This window comes from Numida meleagris, chromosome 1 (assembly GCF_002078875.1).
Source record: "Numida meleagris isolate 19003 breed g44 Domestic line chromosome 1, NumMel1.0, whole genome shotgun sequence".
Classification (NCBI taxonomy): Eukaryota; Metazoa; Chordata; class Aves; order Galliformes; family Numididae; genus Numida; species Numida meleagris.
Window position 1 is genome coordinate 99,314,516 of NC_034409.1, and position 5,738 is coordinate 99,320,253.

The 5,738-nt window shown below is 36.2% G+C and overlaps 1 long non-coding RNA gene across 2 annotated transcripts; it reads left to right on the forward strand.

The window, feature by feature from the left end:
- On the forward strand, positions 233–4,784 carry LOC110392604. 2 transcript variants are annotated; one of them, XR_002434502.1, is made up of 3 exons: positions 233–272; positions 1,290–1,428; positions 2,382–4,784. It is a non-coding gene; the product is annotated as an uncharacterized LOC110392604 (long non-coding RNA). The 2 variants fall into 2 exon arrangements; XR_002434501.1 differs by having other exon boundaries at positions 1,290–1,372; positions 2,382–4,783.

Genomic DNA, 5,738 nt, shown 5'->3' on the forward strand with positions numbered 1-5,738 from the left:
AGTACTACAGTTCTGGTCTCGGTGTTACATGGAGTGTATGGGAACTGCTGAGTCATGGCCTGAACCACTGATTGAGCACCTGGAGGAAAGACCCAGTCAGCCCTGGGAGCACAGGTGAAGGCAATTCACCTGTGCAACCAGAAGGGGTGGAGCCTGGCTCCACCCCTCTTAGGCCTCATTTAAGGGCTGACTGCCCCTGAGGAAGGATCTCTGCCTGGAGATCCTTCCTTCGTGGGAGCCTTTTCCTGCAAGCCCCAAATCTTCCGATCCGGGTGAGCGCTGTATTTTCCTTTCACCTTTTGTAACGCTGTTTCCATTGCGTTAGTCCTGCTTATCGCTACATGGAGGATATATCAGAATTAGCAAGTGGGTAAAGGAGATATAAGAAAGAGCGATTTGTGTGATTGAGAGCAAAGAGTAGCTATCTTACAAAACAAAAGTAAAAAGTCTCAGCATGGAAAGGAGAAAGCTGAGAGGTGATATGTCTTAAGTTTATAGAGTCATGAACCTCATAAGTGAGGTGAATGCAGAACAATTATTCACCAAACCCCAAAACACTTTAGAGCTTTTAGGAAAAACTAGTAGGAGATTAATTTAAAACTCCCTTTCTTGACTAGTGCTGATGGTTCCGAGTCAAGTCTGAAAAGGTGGCTCCACTACCCTCAGCTTGAGTAGTACTGAGCTGGATTTTGCCGGCACCCCATGGCCAAGTACCCATTGCCTGGCCTGTCTGAGCTTTGAGAGTGTCATGTTGGGAAAGGGCTGACAGCCCCAGGCAGTTTCTTCAGGGGACACAGCCCAAAAAGCATAGGACAGGGGCTTGCGTCGCAGATTTTACCTCTGCCCTGGGAGCAGGAGAGGGCAGCAGGCTGGGGTAAGAAAGTGTGTGAAAAGAGCCCGAGACTGAAAAGGAAACTCCAGCATAAATATCGCAGTTCCTCCAGACAAAGATCAAGAGATGGCAACTTGCCACAACTTCTTTCCCCTGTGCAGTTCTTGAGGAAGATTGATACTAACATGCATAGGATAAAGAGGGACTTTGGAAGAAGGAGTGTAATATTGGAGGAAAGGGATAGATAATTGGAAGGACTTTGTTAAAAAAATAACTATTTTAACTGTATTATTTGGATTTCTCTATATTTGAGAATTTGTATGACTACAACGCAAAACATTAATTGAGCTGTTTATAAATTATTGGCTCTCTCTCTCTATATATAATTCCCTTTTTGACTATTTCAAAGTGTTTTTCTCATTTGGTTGGATTTTTAACACTGTCTCTCCTCCCAAAGGTATTCTGTGCAAAGGAAGTGAGGAAAGTCTGGTTGTGGCAGGTTCTGTCTCTTAGAGAAATGTGAGTCATGTGCACTGAAACGTAAGTTGCAGCTGCAGCCTGTGTCTTTGGATATTGCTCAAGGTTGCTCAGTCCAGGTACCCACAGCTTTGAAAGTGGCCATAAAAATTATTGTTGCTGTAGTCTTTATGGAGTAAGCTTCTAGCACAAATATTTGATGTTCTTTCTTGATGTGAAAAAGATGGTGGAGGAGAATAACTATTGCACGAATTGCAACTCCTGCTGCAACTGTGCTCACTGGGACTTTCACACAAACCCAGGGAAAGTGAGGAATGAGTCCCTTTCTCCCGGCACTTCTAAAGATAATGGGCTCTGGAAAGCACATGGGTATGGACTATCCAAAATAGACAGACTGACATGATCTTCCTCAGTAGCCGTCTCATATATGGTGGTAGTGTTGTGGCTGCTGGAGCCTGAGTACTGGGATAGAAAGACCAATGTTTAGGGTAACTGAGCACTTCTAATGAGTTTGCTCATGTATACCATTCCTGTAATTCTCATCAGTGCAGTATATCAAGATATGTTAAGTTCATAATGGGAGCTGAAAGGACCACTCCGTACTATCTGCTATCCTCTCCCTAAAATACAGAGTGTCATTAGCTGTTTTCCAACTGACCTGGGAAAATATCTTGGCCAAAACAAGTAAAAAACCTCTAAAAAGTCTTGAAAGTACAAAATTTGTGTTTCCTTCCATATGATTGCCTTCAGAAACATACGTGAATATTTCTCAGAAAAGAAATTACTGAAAGCATTTAGTTGAAGCTTGGCAATTAAATGTACTTACTAGGAATTTAAATATTTGACATACTAAAACTATACTTAAGCTGTCATGTTGATGCACTTCATGTACTGAAGTCAAACCTCTGGCTTGTCAGTGGTTTCCATGAGAAATAATTCACAACAGGTGTCCTCCTTGATTTTGCAAAGTAAAAGTTCTTAAGTTCATTAATGATGTTCTTGGATATTCTTTATGTGGCTTACTGATGTTTTATTTAATTAATTAATAACTATGCTCTTTGTTTCTCCTTAGGCAAATTTCTGGCAAAATATCTATGGGGTGGAAACTGGGATTTTTAGCTCTGTTCTTCAATAAATTATCTGTCATGTGCATTGGAGGAACAGCTCTGCAATCCTAACCCCATGGTCTCTCTGCATTCCTGGTCGATCACCTATGCTGTTGGATGATGTCTCAGGGAGAATGGAGCTGAATGAAATTCCTGGATGGCCCAGTGGGTGATGAGCATCTGAAACACATTTCTACATTGAATGTGAACTACTAAAAATTCATCCTCCTGCCAATACCTACCCGAAAGTACTGCATAGGTTTGCATGCTGATAGGGAAGGTGAACATATATTTGCTCAGCTCCTGGCAGAGCAAATATGCTCTGAGGTGTCTGGGGGGCACCACTCTCTGCCCTGTATAATAAACGACTTCCTGTTTTCTCTTTCTGCAACATACTGTCAGAATACTATGAAACAAAAATTTAAGCAAAGGTGAGTGAAATCCTGAACCCAGAACAGAAATGGAAGTGTCTGCATCACACTTCAGTACTCTGGGCTATCTGATCTCTTCTAATAATGTGTGTGTATCTAGCATAACGTTACCTTTCTTATCTCCTTACAATCTTGTGGTAGTCATCACAAACTGTTCTATTTGTTGTTGCTACCAAAGATCACTTTGTATGTTTTTTTTATGCATTTCTTAGTTACAGTAGGAGATATTTTGACATATTGAAACTTTAAAAATAAATCACATTTTCTTTTTTGAAGATTATCACTACACATTTTGGAAATATGTTGATTAATGGTCTGGAATTTCTTAACACTTCAAATCCTTACTTAAGAGTTGAAGCTTCCACAGCAGTTAAACTATAACAATCCTTTCCCCCTCGCCCATTTTTTTTTTCTTTTGATCATAACGTTTGTGAAAATGGTGATATCAAAGAATAGTGTACACTGTGAAGGAGAAAAAGTCTTCAGAGTTTGAAAACAGTGCTGTTATCTTTGATACTGAACTTTATAACCAATATGCAATTTGCCAAAATAGACCTATAAAAGTTCACTCAATACTAACCTTCATTTTCATTGTCTATAACAAACAGCAACTTTGACAGAGAACCAAGGAATTTCTTTAAAGGGGAGAACAGACAAAGCCCTTCACCCTAGGCCTACTTAATCCATTTTTCTAACAGCACTTCTAATAGGTAACCATACCTTTATGCTTGAGAAAAAGTAGTTTTATAAAATTATTATATTAAAGCTCTTTCACAATTATTTATTAAAGAACATTTTTTCCTTAAGTTTCTAAACTGTGTAAACTCAGGCAGCCTGTCTGAAATTACATCACATACTTTGAGACACCTGAAGATGCATGGGCATCAACAACTTCAATTTGCCTCACTGGACTTATGATGGGCTCTTTCAGCAGTCTCATTTTTTGTAAAAGGAAATGGACATTACTCATCCCTTCAAAGAAACTCAAACTCTAATGCTTTGAGGATAAAAAAATCTGTGGCTTAATTCTGCTCTCATTGAACTCAATGAAAAGAATTAGGGATTTTGTTTTTAAATAACAGTTATTTTCAGAATCACTGTGTTTTTGTTTTTTTTTTCATAACCTAATTGTGTTGATGTAGGATAGAGATCCTATGCATTATGAGTACTCAGGTAAATTAATTGCTGCAGATTCCAAAGATCTACCATATTATCATGTCATTCATTTCAAACGTTAGAATGTCACAAGATGTTTTTATTCTACACTCTTCTTTCAACTCCTATCAAGAATGCTGGCGCTGTCCACGGTACTTTCGGTTGTCTCTTGCCAAGCCTCTGTGGTTGCAGAACATAGCATGGAAGTCCCACTTAATATTCAAAATAAAATACAAACTCAGATATAAAAAATAAAAATGTATATGAATATAATCATTAAGTATTTATCCCTCAAATACTTTCAATTTAAAAAGCATACACCGGGAATGTGTAAAAGTGCATAATGTCAAGCGAGTCAATCCAGTAATGCCTGACATGTACAAAAGGAATACTTAATTATATGTGAATATAGAAAAGCAGAATGCATAGGCCAATTTATCAGATACTGTAGTTTATATTTTGAAATATAAGAGATAAAAAATACACTTTTAATCTTGGCCTACGAAGAGTAAAATGGGTGGCAACTGCTGTATGAATCCTTATGGAAACCTGTAATAATATATAAAAAAGGGGGAAAAATAATGCTTTACATATCTCTAAAAAAATTGTATTACTTATTCCAAACTGTTGGATAAATAGGGGATTATGTATGATCTATGAAACATGAAATAAGTATACAAAAGAGGTATTGTGATTGAAAATAAATGTAATCAAAATGGTTTTCTGACAACAGAAATTATAACCTAAAAGAGGACCTGTTTTAATTTTTCATTTTTCTTTGCTTCTTTTACTTTATGTAAGGAAAAGTAGGTGGAGAATGAGAAGTCAAATTGAAAAATAATTCCTTTATTTTTGTTCAGGAAAAAAAACTTTTATTTGAAATGACTTTTATTTTCTTTATTTATTTATTTATGTATTTACGTATTTATTGCTTTGTGCTTGATTTCTTTCTGTATTATAGTGCAGAGAAAATAAATGTAACTACAGAAATATATATATATCTTTTTTCTTGCACAGGATACTATTTACTTCTTTCCCTACTGGAACTTACCAATGCTCCTTATAAAATTGTCTTTACATAATTTGTTTTCTCCTTATGTTTGTCTCCTTTGATGAAGTTCAGAGCGAATTTCGAATTTAGGAGCATGATATTTTATCAGAATTTTTAATTTTCTTTTTTTTGAGATAAATCATTGGAGGTTACAAAAACATCACTAGAATCAAAGAGTGACATTTTTGACCGTACATTTAATATTTTTTTTCTCCAAATTCCACCATACATTATTGATTTGGTGGAGACTCACATACTTATAATCTGCTTTCTTCATATAGGACAGATATAAGAGAGATTCACATACAAACCACAGTTTTTAGCCCACTTTATCAATTGAATATTATTTCTATTATTTTATGAGTGTGTTATTTTGTATGACTTTTTACTCAGAGAAGTCAGGAGAAACATATGTGGTTTTTTTTGTTCAGACAAAATGTTGGAATTTTTTCATAGAACTGTTATTTTAAATCAGTTTGAAAAATTATAGATGCAGTATTTGCTGCTTATGTGATTATTGAAAATACATCAGTCGTATTAACAGTAGAAATTTAGAAAAGCTGGGGGAAAAAAGAAGGAAGCTGTGAAGATATAAACTGATTAAATAGACATAGAAACTAAGATTTGAATATTTCACATTGAAGTTAGAGGGATGTTTTTGTGTTGTTCATTTTGTTGCTGTTGTT